Here is a 23,371-nt window from a genome sequence, read left to right as displayed (position 1 = left end):
AATTGGTATTGTTCGAGATGTGGAAGTTTTATGCGGTAAGATTAAATATCCTGCTGACTTTTTGGTACTTGGTTCTGCTGCTAGTGATTATTGTCCTATCATTTTTGGTAGACCTTTTCTAAATACTTGTGGAGCTATTATAGATTGCAAGAAAGAGAAAATTTTGACTAAATTTGCTGGTGAATCTTATGAGTTTAACTTCTCTAAATTTACCAAAACTCCCTATAAAGCTGATTTGCCTAGTGATGATTTTAAAATGGAACAGTGTGCATCTATTGTTCTTGTTCCTAACAATCCTTTGCAGCAACATTTGGAGGATAGCGAGAGTGAAGTTTTTAGGAAAGAAAGAGATGAGCTTGAGGAAATTTTTCTTCGCCAACCTATTCTCAAGCATGATTTACCGGTGGAAGATTTGGGTACAACACCGCCACCAAAGGAAGATCCTGTTTTTGATTTAAAGCCTTTGCCTGATAATCTTAAATATGCTCATATTGATGATAAGAAAATATATCCTGTTATTATTAGTTCTAAGCTTTCAGAGTTTGAAGAAGAAAGGCTATTGGAAATATTGAAGAAACACCGAGGTGCTATTGGCTACACTCTTGATGATTTGAAAGGGATTTCTCCCTCTATTTGCCAACATGCTATTAATATGGAAGATGACGCGAAGCCTGTTGTTGAACATCAGCGTCGTCTAATTCCGAAGATGAAGGAAGTGGTAAGGAATGAGGTATTAAGACTTCTTGAAGCTGGTATTATATATCCTATTGCTGATAGTAGATGGGTTAGTCCTGTGCATTGCGTTCCCAAGAAAGGAGGAATGATCAAGTTGTGCCTAATGATAATGATGAGCTCATCCCTCAAAGAGTAGTTGTAGGGTATAGAATGTGCATTGATTTTCGAAAAGTTAATAAAGTTACTAAGAAAGATCATTACCCTTTACCATTTATTGATCAAATGCTAGAAAGATTGTCTAAAAATACTCATTTTTGCTTTCTAGATGGTTATTCAGGTTTTCACAAATTCTTTGTTAAAACTAAAGATCAAGAGAAAACCACTTTTACTTGTCCCTATGGAACTTATGCTTATAGGCGTATGCCTTTTGGTTTATGTAATGCTCCCTACTTTTCAAAGATGCATGTCTGCTATTTTTCATGGTTTTTGCGAGAGTATTGTAGAGGTATTCATGGATGATTTTTCCGTTTATGGGAATTCTTTTGATAGTTGCTTGCGAAACCTTGATAAAGTTTTGCAGAGATGTGAAGAAACTAACCTTGTTCTTAATTGGGAGAAATGCCACTTTATGGTTAATGAAGGAATTGTATTGGGACATAAAATTTCTGAGAGAGGTATTGAAGTTGATAGAGCTAAAGTTGAAGCAATTGAGAAGATGCCCTATCCAAGGGATGTTAAAGGTATTCGTAGTGTTCTTGGTCATCTTTGGGTTTTATAGGAGATTTATTAAAGATTTCTCCAAGATTTCAAAACCTCTTACTAATCTTCTTCAAAAAGATGTACCATTTGTTTTTGATGACGATTGTAAGGAAGCTTTTGAAACTCTAAAGAAAGCCTTAACAACTGCTCCTATAGTTGAACCTCCTGATTGGAATTTACCATTTGAAATTATGTGTGATGCTAGTGATTTTGCTGTAGGCGCTGTTCTTGGACAATGAGTAGATAAAAAACTGAATGTTATTCATTATGCTAGTAAAACTCTTGATGCTGCTCAAAGAAATTATGCTACAACTGAAAAAGAATTATTAGCTGTAGTATTTGCTTGCGATAAATTTAGATCTTATATTGTTGATTCAAAAGTTACTATTCATACTGATCATGCTGCAATTAGATACCTTATGACAAAGAAAGATGCTAAGCGAGGCTTATTAGATGGGTACTTCTTTTGCAAGAATTTGATTTACATATTGTAGATAGGAAAGGTCTTGATAATCCTGTTCTTGATAATTTGTCTAGATTGGAAAATATTGCTTATGATCCTGTTCCTGTTAATGATAGTTTTCCAAATGAACAATTGGCTGTAATAAAGGTGAGCTCGCGAGACAGTCCTTGGTATGCTGATTATGCTAACTTTATTGTTTCCAAGTACTTGCCTCCAACCTTTTCAGCTCGGCAAAGGAGGAACTTCTTTTATGACTTGAGGCATTATTTCTGGGATGACCCACACTTATATAAAGAAGGAGTGGATGGTATTATGCGAAGATGTGTTCCGAATATGAACAACAAGAGATATTGAGTAAATGTCATGGTAGTGCTTATGGAGGACATCACGCCGGAGAAAGAACCGCGCAAAAGGTTCTACAATCAGGTTTTTATTGGCCAACTCTCTTCAAGGATGCGAGAAAGTTTATTTTATCTTGTGATGAATGCCAAAGGGTTGGTAATATCTCCGAGACGTAATGAAATGCCTATGAATTATACTCTTGTTATTGAACCATTTGATTGTTGGGGATTTGACTTCATGGGACCTTTTCCCTCTTGAAGGTAACACCCATATACTTGTTCTTTGTTGATTATGTTACTAAATGGGTGGAAGCCATACCTACAAAAAGTCTTGATGGTGAGACCTCTTTAAGAATGCTTTTAGACATTATTTTTCCTAGATTTGGAGTGCCTAGATATATTATGACTGATGGAGGTTCTCATTTTATTCATGGAGGTTTTAGAAAAACTCTTGCTAAGTATGGTATTAATCATAGAATTGCTTCCGCTTATCATCCTCAAACTAGTGGTCAAGTAGAATTATCAAATAGAGAGATTAAATCTATTTTGGGAAAGACCGTTAATAAAACTAGAAAAAATTGGGCTAGTAAATTGAAGGACGCACTATGGGCTTATAGAACTGCTTATAAAAATCCCATGGGAATGTCACCTTATAAAATGGTTTATGGGAAAGCTTGTCATTTACCTTTAGAACTAGAGCACAAAGCTTATTGGGCAGTTAGAGAATTAAATAAAGATCCTAAACTTGCTTAGGTGATAAGAGGTACATTGCAATTAAGTTCTCTAGATGAATGGAGAAGTGAAGCTTATGAAAATGCTAAACTCTTTAAAGAGAAAGTTAAAAAATGGCATGATAGAAGGATTATCAAAAGAGAATTTAATATTGGGGATAAAGTCCTATTGTACCGGTCTCGTCTCAGATTCTTTGCAGGGAAATTACTCTCGAAATGGGAAGGACCATATGTTGTCAAGGAGGTGTATCGTTCAGGAGCAATCAAAATTAGCTCTCTCCAAGGCAATGCTACGCAAGTGGTGAATGGACAAAGACTCAAGCATTATATCTCAGGTGATTCCTATAATGTTGATGTTGATATCATTCAAGTGGAAACACCGGAGGCTTTCATCAAAGGGCAAATTGACAGTCCGCCAGAACTCGACTTTGAATAGGTAACAGTACTGGTAATGAAAAGTACGCAATTTACCTTCCGAACAATATTTTCGCTGTTTTTGGAAAATATGAAAAATTACGAGTTCGAAACGGAGTGGAAAGGACGCACGAGGGCGTGCCACCATAGGCCGGCGCGGCCTGGCCTGGGCCCGAGCCGCCCTATGGTTTGGCCGCCTCGTCGCCCCTTTCCGACTCTAGTTCGACCTGGTACTTTCCTTGTGTCGTGAAAATTTTTGCTATATAATTCCCCGGACCCCTGGAGGCCCGTATATCGTTTTCTCGACATGTTTTGTTTTGAGCTGTTTCTGCCAGGATTTGCTTCGGATCTAGAGCCATCATGTCTTCGTCGGAAACTCCGAAGGACAGCTCCGGCAAGGATGTTGGCAACTTGTACATGGAGGAGCTGAGGATGCACCCCAAGGAGTTGCTGCTCGTTGAAGGAGAACTGCAGATCAAGGATGTCCAGGGTCCTGAAGGAGAAGGAAGCTTGGAAGACAGGATGGAGAAGCTAGAACAAGAGGTTTTCAAATACAAGAAGATGGCTGAGCGTGAGGTGGATATCTTCCACAGGATTGTGTCCGAACTCATTGCTGAACATGAGAAGGAAACTGCAAAGCTTTGGGGCGATATCCTTGATACGTCTCCGACGTATCGATAATTTCTTATGTTCCATGCCACATTATTGATGTTATCTACATGTTATATGCACACTTTATGTCATATTCGTGCATTTTCTGGAACTAACCTATTAACAAGATGCCGAAGTGCCAGTTCCTGTTTTCTGCTGTTTTTGGTTTCAGAAATCCTAGTAACGAAATATTCTCGGAATCGGACGAAATCAACGCCCAGGTTCGTATTTTCTCAGGAAGCATCCAGAACACCGGGAAGGACCAGAGGGGGGGCACTGGGCCCCCAGACCATAGGCCGGCGCGGCCCAGGCCCTGGCCGCGCCGCCCTATGGTGTCGTCGCCCCTTCGACCCTCCTGCGCTGCCTCTTCGCCTATTTAAAGCCCCTGGATCGAAAACCCTGATGCGTTCGACGAAAACCACAGAAACCTTCCAGAGCCGCCGCCATCGCGAGGCCAAGATCTGGGGGACAGGAGTCTCTGTTCCGGCACGCCGCCGGAGCGGGGAATTGCCCCCGGAGCCACCTCCACCGCCGTCTTCACTGCCATCTTCACCGCCATCGCTGCCTCCATGATGAGGAGGGAGTAATCCACCCCCGAGGCTGAGGGCTTCGCTGTAGCTATGTGGTTCATCTCTCTTCCATGTACCTCAATACAATAATCTCATGAGCTGCTTTACATGATTGAGATTCATATGAGTTTTGTATCACTACTATCTATGTGCTACTCTAGCAAAGTTATTAAAGTAGTCCTATTCCTCCTGCACGTGTGTAAAGGTGACAGTGTGTGCACCGTGTTAGTACTTGGTTTATGCTATGATCATGATCTCTTGTAGATTGCGAAGTTAACTATTGCTATGATAATATTGATGTGATCTATTCCTCCTACATATGCATGAAGGTGACAGTGTGCATGCTATGCTAGTACTTGGTTTAGTCTTTTGATCTATCTTACACTAAAGGTTACTAAAATATGAGCATTATTGTGGAGCTTGTTAACTCCGGCATTGAGGGTTCGTGTAATCCTACGCAATGTGTTCATCATCCAACAAAAGTGTAGAGTATGCATTTATCTATTCTGTTATGTGATCAATGTTGAGAGTGTCCACTAGTGAAAGTGAAATCCCTAGGCCTTGTTACTAAATACTGCTATCGCTGCTTGTTTCTTTGTTTCTTGTGTTACTACTGCTGCAATACTACCACCATCAACTACACGCCAGCAAGCTATTTTACGCACCGTTGCTCTTGCTCATATATATTCATACCACCTGTATTTCACTATCTCTTCGCCGAACTAGTGCACCTATTAGGTGTGTTGGGGACACAAGAGACTTCTTGCTTTGTGGTTGCAGGGTTGCATGAGAGGGATATCTTTGACCTCTTCCTCCCTGAGTTCGATAAACCTTGGGTGATCCACTTAAGGGAAAACTTGCTGCTGTTCTACAAACCTCTGCTCTTGGAGGCCCAACACTGTCTACAGGAAAGGAGGGGGAACGTAGACATCAAGCTATTTTCTGGCGCCGTTGCCGGGGAGGAAAGGTAAAAGGTACTCACACTCCGGATCTCGGCTACCAAGCTATTTTCCGCCATTGTAAGTACTCGAAGCTATTTCCTTTAGATCTTGCAATTGCAACTTTTTGTTTCTTGTTTACACTAGTTAGGCATAATGGAAAACAACAAAAAAATTGGTGAGCTTTTTAATCTTTTTCCTGATTTAGAATTGTTTGATGCAAAAATTAAAAAACCAATGGAACCTTATTTGCATGCTAGTAGCGATGTTATTAGTATGAATGCAATTACTGCTAATGCTATGAAGAAGTCTAAGCTTGGGGAAGCTAGTTTTTGTGATATTTTTAGCTTCCCATCTTTAGGGGAGAAAATTTGCTCTGATAATACTTTATCTCCCGTATGCGATAACTCTAATGATGCTTGTGATATTTTAAATGCACCTACTGAAAGTATTCCATATAAAATACCTATGAAAATTATTGAACGTGTTATGGATAACCACTATAAAGGCGATGGAACTGTCCATCCTAGAGATCATTTACTGTTTTTGCATGAATTATGCGGGTTATTCAAGTGTGCAGGTATCTCTATGGATGAAGTGAGGAAGAAGCTATTCTCTGTTTATTTGTGCAGTAAAGCGGCGCATTGGTATAAATTGTTGGAGAATAGACATTCTCTTGGTTGGGAGGAAATTGCATCTCTCTTTTATTCTAAATTTTATCCTCCTCATGAAGTGCATATTGATAGGAATTATATTTATAACTTTTATCCTCGTGATGGAGAGAGTATTTCTCAAGCGTGGGGGAGATTGAAGTCACTAATGCTCAAATGTCCCATTCATGAGCTCCCCCGTAATGTTATTGTTAATAATTTTTATGCGAGGCTTTCAGGACAACACAAGGACTATCTGGACGCGTGTTCGGAGGGATCTTTCACAAGCAAGGAGGTTGAAGCTAGGTGGGATCTTCTTGATCGGATTGAGGACAACGCTGAAGGATGGGAGAACGACAAAGGTAAAGAGTCAGGTATAAATTATGATTATGAATGCATTGAAGCTTTTATGGATACCGATAAATTTCGAAATATGAGTGCTACTTATGGTCTTGACTCTCAAGTTGCTGCAAATCTTTATAAAGTTTTTGCTTCTCATTTTGAATTGCCTAAAAAGAATTTTGATAAGTATCATGAACCTTTTAAAGAGGTTTGCATGAAGAATGAAATTGTTGTTAATTATTGCAATAAGCATGCTCAAACTCCTAAGAATGCTATTTCCTATAAGCATGTTAATTTTTGTGGAATACATAGACCTTGTGGAATTAATCAAATCAAAGATGAATATTGTATCCATCATGCTAATGAAAAAACTAGAAAGTGGGCTAGGACTCTAGATGATCTTGGTAAAAAAGTTTGTGCCCTCTATCCTTTTATTTGTGAAGTTTGCCATGAAGTGGGTCATTTTAATTTTCAATGCTCCTCAAATGATAATTTGAACCCAATGAGTGCTACAAATTTGTATTGTGATGATGAAATTACTCCTAATCAGCATGATGAACTCACTTTATTTGTATGGTGTGAAGAGTTATCAAGGAAAATTTCTTTGTTAAATATTAATGATCTTGATATTGATGATGTCCTGCATGGGTGTTTTTCTTATTGCATTGATAATAGCCATACAAATACTTACATACAAAATATTTTAGAAGATGACACCTTGCCAAAATATGATAGGACCGCTGTGTGTTTTCAACTAATTAATGAAAAGGAGGGATCCTCCCAAGTTTCTTCTATTGTTTCTGAAAGTAAATCAGGTTATGCGGACAAGCCACCCTTCAAGCCTCTTCCTCCTAAAGAAGGGAACAAGGAGAAGGAAGAGAAGAAGAAGAAGAAGAAGGGAACAAAGAAGAAGAAGAAGAAAAAGAAAGAGGTAACGGCGTATCCCCGCGTGAATGAGATAACGCTAGGTAACCGTAAGTATGTTGCTCCTAATGATTATTGTGATAATGAATCTGAATATGATGATCTTCCTATGCCCTTTACATACATTAGCGATCATGATTTGAATGAGCACACTACTTTTGATATTACAAATCTCTGGGAAACTAATTCTGAAGATGATAATAAATGCCATAGTGTCGGTGCTATCCATGCTTCCTCCCATAATGATATAGAAAGCTCTAAGCTTGGGGAAGAGGTGTTTGAAAATCCTTTTGCTACTGGTCATTATGTTCTTGCTACATCTCCTTCTAATAACAATGATGGTATGGTCATAGATAAACCGACTGTGAAAGATAACTATTCTATTTCTTACGATGACACTGTGCCTCCGATCTTTGATGATTATTATAAAGAATGCTATGATATAGGTTATAACTATCCTTATGAAACTTGTCATAGTCATGATTGGGTTACCAAAAACAATTCCCTTAATATGCAACTTGTTTACCATATTCAAATTCTTGATAATAATCCTGCTCCAATTACTATTAATGAAAAGAACTCTCCTTATGCCAAAATTAATGATACTTCTATGCATATGAACCATGATAAGAATGTTTTAAGTGATGGGTATATTGTGGATTTCATCAATGATGCTACTGAAAGTTATTATGAGAGAGGGAAATATGGTTATATGCATCTTAATAATATTAAGTTTCCCCTCTTTATGTTGAGAATCTTGAAGTTACTCGTGTTTTATCCTCTTATGCTTGTCACTTTGTTCTTCATGAATTCATTTGTGTACAAGATTCCTCTTCATAGGAAGCATGTTAGACTTAAATGTGTTTTGAATTTGCCTCTGGATGCTCTCTTTTGCTTCAAATACTATTTCTTGCGAGTGCATCATTAAAACTGCTGAGCCCATCTTAATGGCTATAAAGAAAGAACTTCTTGGGAGATAACCCATGTGTTATTTTGCTACAGTACTTTGTTTTATATTTGTGTCTTGGAAGTTGTTTACTACTGTAGCAACCTCTCCTTATCTTAGTTTAGTGTTTTATTGTGCCAAGTAAAGCCGTTGATAGAAAAGTAAGTACTAGATTTGGATTACTGCGCAGTTCCAGATTTCTTTGCTGTCACGAATCTGGGTCTACCTCTCTGTAGGTAGCTCAGAAAATTAAGCCAATTTACGTGCATGATCCTAAGATATGTACGCAACTTTCATTCAATTTGAGCATTTTCATTTGAGCAAGTCTGGTGCCTCGATAAAATTCGTCTTTACGGACTGTTCTGTTTTGACAGATTCTGCCTTTTATTTCGCATTGCCTCTTTTGCTATGTTGGATGAATTTCTTTGTTCCATTACCTTCCAGTAGCTTTGAGCAATGTCCGGAAGTGTTAAGAATGATTGTGTCACCTCTGAACATGTGGATTTTTGATTATGCACTAACCCTCTAATGAGTTTGTTTCGAGTTTGGTGTGGAGGAAGTTTTCAAGGGTCAAGAGAGGAGGATGATATACTATGATCAAGAAGAGTGAAGAGTCTAAGCTTGGGGATGCCCCAGTGGTTCATCCCTGCATATTTCAAGAAGACTCAAGCGTCTAAGCTTGGGGATGCCCAAGGCATCCCCTTCTTCATCGACAAATTATCAGGTTCCTTCACTTGAAACTATATTTTTATTCGGTCACATCTTATGTGTTTTACTTGGAGCGTCTGTGTGCTTTTATTTTTGTTTGTGTTTGAATAAATTGGATTACATCATGCTTGTGTGGGAGAGAGACACGCTCCGCTGGTTCGTATGAACACATGTGTTCTTAGCTCATAATATTCATGGCGAAGTTTTCTCTTCGTTAAATTGTTATATGGTTGGAATTGGAAAATGATACATGTAGTAATTGCTATAAATGTCTTGGGTAATGTGATACTTGGCAATTGTTGTGCTCATGTTTTAGCTCTTGCATCATATACTTTGCACCCATTAATGAAGAAATACATAGAGCATGCTAAAATTTGGTTTGCATAATTGGTCTCTCTAAGGTCTAGATAATTTCTAGTATTGAGTTTGAACAACAAGGAAGACGGTGTAGAGTCTTATAATGTTTTCAATATGTCTTTTATGTAAGTTTTGCTGCACCGGTTCATCCTTGTGTTTGTTTCAAATAAGCCTTGCTAGCCTAAACCTTGTATCGAGAGGGAATACTTCTCATGCATCCAAAATCCTTGAGCCAACCACTATGCCATTTGTGTCCACCATACCTACCTACTACATGGTATTTTCTGCCATTCCAAGTAAATACTTCATGTGCTACCTTTAAACCTTCAAAATGCTTCTCAATTTGTGTTAATGTTTTATAGCTCATGAGGAAGTATGTGGTGTTTATCTTTCAACCTTGTCATTTACTTTTGACAGACTTTCATAATGGACTAGTGGCACATCCGCTTATCCAATAATTTTGCAAAAAGAGCTGGCAATGGGGTTCCCAGCCCCAATTAATTACAACTTGCATTAATAATTCTCTTCACATGTTTTGCTCTGATTCATCAGCGAAGCAACTTAATTTTGCAACTAGACACTCCTCCATGGTATGAGATTGATGGTAGGCACCCGAGGATTCGGTTAGCCATGGCTTGTGTAAGCAAAGGTTGGGAGGAGTGTCACCCATAAATAAACAAAAACTAAAGTACATGTGTAAACAAAAGAGAAGAGGGATGATCTACCTTGCTGGTAGAGATAACGTCCTTCATGGGAGCCGCTCTTGAAAGTCTGGTTGGCGAGGTAGTTAGAGTACCCATTACCATTCGTTGACAACAACAAACACCTCTCAAAACTTTACTTTTATGCTCTCTATATGATTTTAAAACTTGAAAAGCTCTAGCACATGATTTATCCCTGCTTCCCTCTGCGAAGGGCCATTCTTTTACTTTTATGTTGAGTCAGTTCACCTATCTCTCTCCACCTCAAGAAGCAAACACTTGTGTGAACTGTGCATTGATTCCTACATACTTGCATATTGCACTTGTTATATTACTTTGCATTGACAACTATCCATGAGATATACATGTTACAAGTTGAAAGCAACCGCTGAAACTTCATCTTCCTTTGTGTTGCTTCAATACCTTTACTTTGAATTATTGCTTTATGAGTTAACTCTTATGCAAGACTTATTGATGCTTGTCTTGAAGTGCTATTCATGAAAAGTCTTTGCTTTATGATTCATTTGTTTACTCATGTCATTACCATTGTTTTGATCGCTGCATTCATTACATATGCTTTACAAATAGTATGATCAAGGTTATGATGGCATGTCACTCCAGAAATTATACGTATTTATCGTTTTACCGCTCGGACGAGCAGAACTAAGCTTGGGGATGCTGATACGTCTCCGACGTATCGATAATTTCTTATGTTCCATGCCACATTATTGATGTTATCTACATGTTATATGCACACTTTATGTCATATTCGTGCATTTTCTGGAACTAACCTATTAACAAGATGCCGAAGTGCCAGTTCCTGTTTTCTGCTGTTTTTGGTTTCAGAAATCCTAGTAACGAAATATTCTCGGAATCGGACGAAATCAACGCCCAGGTTCCTATTTTCACCGGAAGCATCCGTAACACCGGGAAGGACCAGAGGGGGGGCACTGGGCCCCCGGACCATAGGCCGGCGCGGCCCAGGCCCCGGGCTGCGCCGCCCTGTATGGTGTCGTCGCCCTTCGACCCTCCTGCGCCGCCTCTTCGCCTATTTAAAGCCCCTGGATCGAAAACCCTGATGCGTTCGACGAAAACCACAGAAACCTTCCAGAGCCGCCGCCATCGCGAGGCCAAGATCTGGGGGACAGGAGTCTCTGTTCCGGCACGCCGCCGGAGCGGGGAATTGCCCCCGGAGCCATCTCCACCGCCGTCTTCACCGCCATCTTCACCGCCATCGCTGCCTCCATGATGAGGAGGGAGTAATCCACCCCCGAGGCTGAGGGCTTCGCTGTAGCTATGTGGTTCATCTCTCTTCCATGTACCTCAATACAATAATCTCATGAGCTGCTTTACATGATTGAGATTCATATGAGTTTTGTATCACTACTATCTATGTGCTACTCTAGCAAAGTTATTAAAGTAGTCCTATTCCTCCTGCACGTGTGTAAAGGTGACAGTGTGTGCACCGTGTTAGTACTTGGTTTATGCTATGATCATGATCTCTTGTAGATTGCGAAGTTAACTATTGCTATGATAATATTGATGTGATCTATTCCTCCTACATATGCATGAAGGTGACAGTGTGCATGCTATGCTAGTACTTGGTTTAGTCTTTTGATCTATCTTACACTAAAGGTTACTAAAATATGAGCATTATTGTGGAGCTTGTTAACTCCGGCATTGAGGGTTCGTGTAATCCTACGCAATGTGTTCATCATCCAACAAAAGTGTAGAGTATGCATTTATCTATTCTGTTATGTGATCAATGTTGAGAGTGTCCACTAGTGAAAGTGAAATCCCTAGGCCTTGTTCCTAAATACTGCTATCGCTGCTTGTTTACTTGTTTCTTTGTGTTACTACTGCTGCAATACTACCACCATCAACTACACGCCAGCAAGCTATTTTCTGGCACCGTTGCTACTGCTCATATATATTCATACCACCTGTATTTCACTATCTCTTCGCCGAACTAGTGCACCTATTAGGTGTGTTGGGGACACAAGAGACTTCTTGCTTTGTGGTTGCAGGGTTGCATGAGAGGGATATCTTTGACCTCTTCCTCCCTGAGTTCGATAAACCTTGGGTGATCCACTTAAGGGAAAACTTGCTGCTGTTCTACAAACCTCTGCTCTTGGAGGCCCAACACTGTCTACAGGAAAGGAGGGGGAACGTAGACATCAATCCTCTCACTTCACGACACCACCAACAAGCTCCAAGCACAACTCTATGACGTTCAGAATCAGAACTGTGAGTATGAAAATAGGTTTAAATACATAAGCCGTGCTGCTAGTTTCAGGATTCCCGAGACCAAGATGTCGTTTCTTGATGGAGAGCCTCTTCCTTGGAAGTTTGATGACGGGAGTTCATCACCACCATCGCCGCAGGAGTAATTCATCATCGGTATTGGCATCCCCTTGGTTTGTTCCAAGCTTGGGGGAGTGCCGCGGTATCACATCATCACTACCTTTTACTTTTTATTGTCAAGTAGTGTCATATCATGAGTAGGGAAGTTATCATATAAGATGGGTTGCAGTTTGGAAGTATCTCTCCTTTAGTTGGTTGTCTATGTATCCCTTGGTGTGAGTTATCGTTATGGAATATTAATGAGAAGTCTTATCATTTACATTTTGCACATCTTATTTTAGTTTGCAATCTCTATTATATGATTTATCTTGTCATTAGTATTGGTATCACTTTGGGAGCATTGAATTAATCTATTTGGTTTTGGCAAACTTAGCATTGGTCAATAGCAACAACACTTTGAAGTTTAAGTAGAAAAGAGAAATACATGTAGTTGTTTCATTGTCTTTCTTTCTTGTTAGCTCATAGCTTATTATTCTGAAGTTAAAATTGTTTGTGCTTACAAGGAAGATGCATGATTGTTTCTATCACATGTATATTTGTTTGTTTCCTTCAACTCTTATGCTTGCTAATTAGCCTTGCTAGCCAAAGACTGATAGAAATAGTCAATTTGAATTGAGACACCTATTCTATGACGGATTTAAACTTACCTTCTATTTTCGTGCCTTTAGTAGGCTTAGTATTTCCGGCAATTGCAATGGCTTCTTTATTTCTTTATGTGCAGAAAAATAAGATTGTCTAGTATTTTTAGTGTAAGTAATATCATATGGTAGGGTATGTGGCTCTTTCTACACACAAATGAAAAACCACTATGGAATGGATGCAGATATAGGCTACGAGCATAAATGCATGAATATGCAGAGCCGGGTATAGCGAGTTTTCTTTTAATTGAATCAACAAATATTTTTTGAATAGAAAGTCAATGTATCTAACCTATTATTTCACAGGAGTACTAGTTGCTGAAGACGATTTCAGAATCAAAAAAAGAAAGTCAAATTTAGCTTATTCTCTCAATTTCAATCGACCACTGCTGAATTTAGTGTATCTAATATGAATTGGCGATCAGAACACGTATGGGTAGAACTGAGAGGGAATACTTCTCGTGCGTCCAAACCTTAACCCAAACCTATGCCATTTGTGTCCACCATATCTACCTACTACATGGTAATTTCTGCCATTCCAAGTAAATACTTCATGTGCTACCTTTAAACAATTCAAAACTTAGTATCTCTTATTTGTGTCAATGTTTTATAGCTCATGAGGAAGTATGTGGTGTTTTATCTTTCAATCTTGTTGGGCAACTTTCACCAATGGACTAGTGGCTTCATCCGCTTATCCAATAATTTTGCAAAAAGAGCTGGCAATGGGATTCCCAGTCCCAAATTAATTAAACTAAATAGACACTCCTCCATGGTATGTGATTGATGGAAGGCACCCGAAGGATTTGGTTAGCCATGGCTTGTGTAAGCAAAGGTTGGGGGGAGTGTCATCATCATAATAAAACTAAAATAAAAAGGCACTCCTTCATGGTATGAGATTGTTGGCAGGCACCCGAGGACTCGGTTAGCCATGGTTTGTGAAAGAAAGGTTGGAAGGAGTGCCACATAAAATGAAAATAATATGGGAGCCGCTCTTTGAAGGTTTGTCTAGCAAGGGGGTTAGAGTACCCGCTACCAGTCGTTGACAACAACAAACACCTCTCAAAATGTTACTTTTATTCTCTTTATATGATTTCAAAACTGAAAAAGCTCTAGCACATGATTTAATCCCTGCTTCCCTCTGCGAAGGGCCTGTCTTTTACTTTATGTTGAGTCAGTAAACCTATTTCCCTCCATCTCAAGCAAGCATTTGAGTAGTTGTGATCAAACCATTATATTGTGATTTGCTTCATCATGTCTTTTATTCTTCTTTGTTTAGTACAAGTTTTATCTGAATGAATATAGCTTTGCAAGTTATCAATGATCATGAAGAGACCATTATGATTGAGTATGCAAGTTGTGCCTTATAAACTTTAACATGAGAGCGCTGCTCAATGAGATAAGTATAATCTGTTAATTGTTCTCTGACCAAGAACAAAGTTTGCCATCACCAATTATGATTTCTTATGCACCTTTATTTGTGATTACCTTATACTTGTTTCAAGTTGAGTTATATGAGGAAGTTGACTACTATAATGTCTTGTGCGAATGAATATGATGCTTCTTGTCCGTATTTTATTTATCGACTCTTCACTCCATAAACATGTGGTCCTGTTTATCGAGCTCAGTTTCGCTTGGGGACAAGCGAAGTCTAAGCTTGGGGGGAGTTGATACGTCCAATTTGCATCACTATTTTATATCATAATTTGCTGTTATTCATTGATATATTTCATATTGGGACACAATACTTATGTTATTTCATCTATTTTGCATGTTTCATCATTATTGGAGGATCAAGCACGGAGCCAGGATTCTGCTGGAAAAAGCACCGTCAGAACGCAATATTTCGGAAGATCAACTGTGGAAGGAAATTATATCAAAAATCCTATTTTTCAAGATGACGAAGGAAGCCAGAAGGAGGAGCCAGGTGGATCCAGGGTGGGCCCACACCATAGGGCGGCGCGGCCCATGGCCTGGCCGCGCCACCATGTGGTGTGGGGGCCCCACAGCCCCTTTCGCCTCCTTTTCTTCGCGAAACCCTTCATCCCGAAAACCTAAGCCATAGAGGGTACCTCGCGAAGAGTTCTGACCGCCTCTGCGGGGCGGGAGAACACTAGAGAGAAAGAGCTCTCCGGCGGGCAGGAATCCGCCGGGGAAATTCCCTCCGGGAGGGGGAAATCGACGCCATCGTCACCGTCATCGAGCTGGACATCATCTCCATCACCATCATCATCATCTCCACCATCATCACCGCCATCTCCACCGCAGCACCTCGTCACCGCTGTAGCAATTTGGGTTTGATCTTGATTGTTTGATAGGGGAAACTCTCCCGGTATCGATTTCTACTTGTTGTTGATGCTATTGAGTGAAACCATTGAACCAAGTTTATGTTCAGATTGTTATTCATCATCATATCACCTCCGATCATGTTCCATATGATGTCTTGTGAGTAGTTCGTTTAGTTCTTGAGGACATGGGTGAAGTCTAAATGTTAGTAGTGAACTATGGTTGAGTAATATTCAATGGTATGATATTTAAGTTGTGGTGTTATTCTTCTAGTGGTGTCATGTGAACGTCGACTACATGACACTTCACCATTTATGGGCCTAGGGGAATGCATCTTGTATTCGTTTGCCAATTGCGGGGTTGCCGGGAGTGAGAAACCTAAACCCCCGTTGGTATATCGATGCAGGAGGGATCGCAGGATCTCAGAGTTTAAGGCTGTGGTTAGATTTATCTTAATTACTTTCTTGTAGTTGCGGATGCTTGCAAGGGGTATAATCACAAGTATGTATTAGTCCTAGGAAGGGCGGTACATTAGCATAGGTTCACCCACACAACACTTATCATAACAATGAAGATTATTTAGCCGTATGTAGCGAAAGCACTAGACTAAAATCCCATGTGTCCTCGAGAACGTTTGGTCATTATAAGTAAACAAACCGGCTTGTCCTTTGTGCTAAAAAGGATTGGGCCACTCGCTGCAATTGTTACTCTCGCACTTTACTTACTCGTACTTTATTCAACTGTTACATCAAAACCCCCTGAATACTTGTCTGTGAGAATTTACAGGGAATCCTTCATCGAAACTGCTTGTCAACACCTTCTGCTCCTCGTTGGGATCGACATTCTTACTTATCGAAAATACTACGATACACCCCCTATACTTGTGGGTCATCAGGCATCATGTTAGATCTTGACCTTTGAAGAAGAAGCAAAAAGGGAAGCGGCCTCAAGCTCAAACTCACATTCAACTTCAAGTTGAAGAAATGCCACTTCCCAAGAAGAAACAAGTCAATGCTCCCATTGTGGAGAAATCTAGTGAGAAGAAGGAGAAGAAAAGAACTTGCTACATATGCCGTGAGAAGGGCCACATCTCCTCCTTGTGCACTATTGGTACCTCATCCAACTCTATCACCATTAATGATGTTTATTCTCTTCGTAAGGATGAGGGTGGCAATGTGTTTGCCAAATACGTTGGTGCTCAAAGTGGTGTCAAGAAAAGAACCATTTGGGTTGCCAAGCCTATTGTGACTAACCTCTTAGGACCCAACTTAGTTGGGGACCAACAATCCAAAATTTGATCAATAGGTGCTTGTTGGAGGACATTGGAGACTTGGCTACATCATGAAGAATTAAGGGATCTTCATCATTTATATTATCTCAAGCCAAGTCTTTTGGTTATCTTGCTTCTATCATGTATTCAATGTTCCTCCTTGCGGTAACATGTGCTCAACTCATTTATATTGAAAGTTACTCGCCCCTTTGCATGTGTTAGTTTTGTTCCTAACATGTGTTTGTATATGTTGTGCATCCTACTTGTTTTTCTTGAGAAATCAAGTCTATGAATGTTAGGTTGCACACCATGTATTTGTGCTTGTGTTGGAGCCTCTTTGCATCTTGTTGTATCTTATATGGCTCTTATGAGAGATTAATGGACTATAACATTTTGGGGGAGTGATATGCCTTTAGGAATTTCACAATCCTAACAATGTGTGTACATGAGGAATATCACTTAGAATTGATATTGCAAGATTATCTAGTCTCTATGTGGTATGTCATCTTCATGAGAAATTCAAATTCTAATGTCCATTAATATCTCTAGTTGGATATTTTTTTGCCTCTTGTGAAAATAAATTCCTTATCACATTATGGGGGAGTAATAAGCTTTGTGCATATTACAAGCCTAGAAAATGTGAACATTTGAGGTTGTGTCACATAGAATTGATATCGTAAATTATCTCTCTCCTATGTGGCATGTTTGCTCAAACAAGCTCCAATTTGCTTAAATAGCTTCATTGCTAATATCTTTGTGGATCTTATTTGTGAAAGTTTTCTTGGCATAGTTTTTCACAACGTGTCCCTCAATACATTTTTGGGAAACCATGTGCTTCAAGTCATACTATTAATTGCTTTGCATGTTGGTATGAATACTATTAATTTCTTTGCATGTTGGTATGAATACTATTAATTGCCTTGCATGTTGGTATGACTAAATGAGGCTATCAAGAAACTATATTTGCATGATGGTTAACTCTTATCTTTTACCATATGCTTTATTCGTTGTAAATATGATCTTATGTATACTTACAAACTACCACCGGGAAATATTTCCTAGTACCTCTTGTCCTAGGACAAGTGGTAATAAATTATGAGGTAGATATTTATTGATCATATCTACATTGGCTCTTGTGTTTAAATTGCCTTATTTATTGCCATGAATTTGTTGTGCTTTGACTCCCATGTGTCTTCCTTGCATCTCATGGATCTAATTTGTCTATTCAAACTTTCTTAGCATTTTTAGTAGATATAGGTAGCGTGATGATCCTAGTTTTGTGCATTTTGTATCCATATTCTAAATCCTAGATAATGCACTAATCTTGGGGGAGCTCTCCTATATTTGTTATAATGCTTAAACTTCTCTTGATCATTATCAAAAATTTGGTTTTGGGAGACATAAATTTCCTTTTGGTACTTTGTGCCATCATAAAAAGTGTAGAGGGTTTGGTTTATTTGTTGGAACCTTGCTCTCTTGGGAGTTGGTTATCTCATTCCTTTGTGCTTAGGCTTAATTAGCTTCTTATAATGAGATAAGTCTTTGGAGTCAATCTTGTGTTGATTTGATTCTTTGATATAATTTGGGCAACCATTGTCTCTTGATTTATTTGGTGTTTTGTCCAAATTGTATCTTCCTTTGGTTCTTGAAAGTATTGTGCATGCATATTTAATATATGTATATCTTATGGCATGTGTCACTTTCTTTGATCCAATATACAGGGTAAACTCCATCAAATCCTAGTTTGGCTAAGATGTGCATGAAATTCAATTTCATATCTATATGCACATAGAATTGTGGAGTTTGTCCTATATGTTGTAGTGTGTCTAACTACTTCGGACCCAATTAGTTTGGGGACCATTTTGTACTTACCTTTGTGTTAGGTACAATGGATATGCATTGAATGCTTGTCTCACTCTTGGAAAGAAGTGGTGACTCAATGGTAACTTGAGGCAAGCTAGGATGGTCAACGAACACATATCTACTACATCCACACCAATGCTATCTTGGTAACAAGTATCTTCTCATGCATACTTTTCTTGTATCCAACCTTATGGTTGCATCTTGGCATGAATCTCTTGATTTGCAAATGTTGTGCTTCTTGCAAAAGTCTTAATGAAACCTCTTTATTGTGAATGTGAGTAATTTGAGATGAGTGCATTTGTTGGGAAGTATTTTAAATCATGCTCATGATTCATCCATCCCAACTATGCCTATCTAGCAATTTTGTTACATATCAATTCCTCAAGGTTCTCACATGTGCAATATAGATGAAAGTGCAAATTTAGTTACTTCTTTTGGTATCCCCGTTTGTGATACTTGTTGCTTTTCTCAAATGCATCCCAACTATCTTCTATCCCTTGTTGATATTTGTGATGTATTTTAGTTGTTTGTGGTTGAAGTTCATGAATGTACAATAAGATAAAATTGAGCCTTTGGCCATGCTATTAAGCAAAAATTCTTATTGGTATATTGCATGACTTCGTCTTGGATATCATACTATTTTTCTTGCGTATCTATTTTATGTGTGCATGTTTCTTTGTGGATAAATATCTTTGTGATATTGCCCACTTATAGAAACTTATACACATAAGAGATGATACATCTCCTTTTGATATCTTATTTATTTATTGTGTGTTGATTGGTCATGCTAAGCAATATAATTCATTGAAGACTATGATGATGTTTTTTGCTCATCCTTGTAATAGTCTTATAATATGCTTTATCATGCCTTTCACATATCCTCTTGGTTGAGCCTTTTTATTATGGTGCCTCTTACTTGTTGCTCAACTATTTGTTTGTTGCAAGTGTTTAGCTTACTTTTCTATCTATGATCTATTACAAATGTTTGTGTTTTAAATGAGGGAGTGAGGATTCCATGTTATGCATATTGTATTCAAATGCAACATTTTATTTTATGCATGTACCTTGGGGAGCTTCCTCATTTGATTTTGAACACTATCTTGTGGTGATCATTAGAGTTTGATTCACTTGGTATCTTTTGTTTTTGAATGATATTATGGGAGTGATGATTCCATGTTTGTGCACTTTATACTCCAATGCAAATTGTCTAGTTTTGTGCACAAACCTTGGGGAGCTTCCTCATATTATTTAGAGCAATCTTCTTGATCTTATCATAATATCTATCTTTCTTTTGGTATCTTCCTTGTGGTTCATTTGGTTGCTTGCTTCATTTGTTGAAGCTTCTTGACTTTGTTATCTTTTTGCAATCTTTGATCCCATCTATAGTGTGATTCCTTCCGAATATTCGTCATTGGATATGTGCATTTGATTCCACTCAAATTATGAGAAATGCACACGCTATGGAGGAACTCTCACTATATTGGCCTTCTAAATTTTTCACCCATTTCGGCAATTGGTGCCAATGGGGGAGAAGTTTGGAGGGTTTAAGGGAATTTGGTTATGTCTTTGCTTTGTGCTTAAGCATGTGCCTTTATTGCATTGCATCTTGTTGCTTTGCATAGTTGAATATTTAGAGGAAACTCCACTAGGCTTTGAATGCCAATATATGCAATGAAAGTCAAGATCATTCACACATGCATATACACTACAAGAAAAGTTCTGATAGACAACGTCTCAAAATCGTCCGCTAAGGGGTATTTTTCGTCGCCTATGGGCCTAACCCGACGATATGGGTTCTGTTGTGGAAACTGCGTCAGGCAAAGTCCTACGACGATTTTTTCGGTCCGTCGCGCTTGGGCGCCCTTCCGGCACGGAAAATCGGACCGTTGCCCAAGTGTTTCCGGGAGCCCGTTGACTGCTGACGTCATGCAAACTGACACGTGGCAGACGCCGTTAATCGCGATTAACGGCGTTAACCGGCTGAAACCCCGTGGTAGATGGTAGGCCCACACGAGGCTTGCCACGTCTTAAGCGGGCCAGCCCATTAAGTTTGCGGGCCGGGCCAGCTGACTTAGTTTGACCGGTCAACTATATAGCTGGGCTGGTCCATTAGTTACGTGGGCCGGGCCTAACCTCTAAGGTTGACTGGTCAAAACTTTAATGGGCTGGCCCACTAAGCATGTGGGCCGGGCCGAATGCACTCGATTGACCGGTCAACAGGCAAAAGGGCCGGCCCACAAGACATGTGGGACCCACTTTCCTGGTATCGGGCGCCCATTTACAAAGTGGGGTCCACATTAAAGCAACTGGGCCGGCCCAAGAAGTTATTGGGCCAGCCCAATTAGCATGTGGGTCCCACTTTCCTGCTATCGGGCCGGCCCATTTAGTACGTGGGGTCCACATTTGATCAAATGGGCTGGCCCAACAAGCCAGTGGGCCGGGCCAAAAGCACCGGTGGGTCCCACTTTCCTGTTAAAGGGCCAGCCCATTTAGTATGTGGGGTCCACCATATAGCAAGTGGGCCGCCCAACAAGATAGTGGCGGGCCAAAAACACAGTGGGTCCCACTTTCCGGTTAAAGGCTGGCCCATTTAGTATGTGGGGTCCACCATATAGCAAGTGGGCCGGCCCAACAAGATAGTGGGCCGCGCCAAAACACTGGTGGGTCCCACTTTCCTGTTAAAGGGCCGGCCCATTTAGTATGTGGGGTCCACCGTATAGCAAGTGGGCCGGCCCAACACGCTAATGGGCCGGGCCAAAAACACAGGTGGGTCCCACTTTCCTGTTAAAGGGCCGGCCCATTTAGTATGTGGGGTCCACCATATAGCAAGTGGGCCGGCCCAACACGCTAGTGGGCCGGCCAAAAACACAGTGGGTCCCACTTTCGTCTTAAAGGGCCTACCGTTTAGTATGTGGGGACCACCACAAAAGCACGTGGGCTGGCCCAACTAGTTAGTGGGCCGGCCCAGTAGTGGGTGGGGTCCACCTTAAAGCAAGTGGGCCGGCCCAATAAAAGTGTGGGGTCCACAAGAATCAAGTGGGCTGGCCCAATAAGTAAGTGGGCCAGCCCGTTTAGTTCTTGTTTATATGCCGGCGTAATAGGCGCTTTAGGATTTTGCGGGTCGGCACATATGTGATTTCGCTTAATTGGGCCGTTTAAGGGATGGGAATTCGTGATTTAGATACTCGAGAATATTTACGCAGCATTGATTTACGTCGGATAGCCTCACTTACCACAAGCACCAAAGAAAAAATGCGCGAAAGAACTATAAAAACTAACTAAATATTACATCGGTGCAAGGCATTGAAAAAATATTACGAACCCGGAGAAATTGAATGGTAATTAAACCTAGCAATACAATGAAGGGATCCGCAATCTTTTAAGTTGTCCATGCAGCACCTATATCCGAAACAAAGACATTACAAGTTAAGACAAAGAACAATGGAAAGGCAAAGACACTACAATATTGTTTGCCAAAGAATTTGGAACTCATCATTTCGTCGTTATAACAAGATCATTGTAATGCGCACAATAAGCAAACAAAGAGTGCATGCCGCATACCAACAACCAATATAACAGAAAGCATGTTAGAATGAAACAATGAGACTTACTACATGTCGAGTCCCATGCAAACCAACATGTTCGGGGAGTACAAAATTGGCATGAACAACATAGTAGCAAAGCTATAAATTTTGTAACAACGATCGAGCAAGATGAAGTTATGATGGCTACATCTACAGAAAGCAGGAATGTAAACCATAAATAGAAGTTACAATGGCAAAAGCTAAAGAGGAGGGAATGTGAACCAACATGTGCCAAGTGCAATTACTTCATTTTGGCCGTGAACTAAATAATACTCCTGAACTTATAGTGAAGGGGATGCAAATCAAGATGTTTCGGGATATAAACTTGTAATGAGCAACACATAGAGGATAGTTAATGCTCGGAGCTTAGGATGGACCAGATACGAATATAGTGGGATCACCTGTGAACTTGTATAAGAGGGAATGCAAACCAATATGTTCAGCTTTCCATATGTGAGCGTCATGCCAAGTCGAGAAACAAGTCAATAATGCAGCTTTTGAAGAACAAGATGGCACGCAAAATTATTATCTAGTAGTATGACAAGTTTATTTGTACTACAGGCTAGATAGCAGTGATAGCATGCCAAACTAAGTCCTTACTTTGTTAGCTTACAATGAACTAGATACAAAAAATGGCATCACCTGTAGTACAGGGAATGCAAGCCAACATGTTCATGGAGTAAAAAATTGGCACAAACAACATAGTAGCAGGCCATAATTTTGGTAACAACGACTGAGCAAGATAAAGTTATGATGGCTAGATCTACGAGCAGGAATGTAAACCAAATATAGAAGTTACGATGCCAAAAGCTATAGAGCAGGAATGCGAACCAACATGTGCAATTACTTAAAATTGGCCATGAACTAAATAATAGCAGGATGTTACTATAATACCTATAATTTTTGTAACAACGATCGAGCAAGATAGAAGTTATGATGGCTACATCTACAGAGCAGGAATGCAAACCAAAATGTTCAATCGCTTAAAGTTAGCAATGAAGTAGAAAATAGCAACGTGTTACGGTCATAGCTAGGAATGAACTAAAAGAGCTTCGGACAAACAAGCATCCGAACCCGTAACATGGCGCTAAAACAAGGGACTTACATTAGGAGAAGCACTCTGTGGGAGTCACAGCAGATCTTCCTGGGGTTGATAGATCCGGTGATGAAGTACGCTACATGTGCTACTTGGGGTTGGAG

Source organism: Lolium perenne, chromosome 3 (assembly GCF_019359855.2).
Source record: "Lolium perenne isolate Kyuss_39 chromosome 3, Kyuss_2.0, whole genome shotgun sequence".
Classification (NCBI taxonomy): domain Eukaryota; kingdom Viridiplantae; phylum Streptophyta; class Magnoliopsida; order Poales; family Poaceae; genus Lolium; species Lolium perenne.
The sequence above is the reverse complement of the archived record's forward strand: the minus strand, read 5'-3'. Positions refer to the sequence as shown.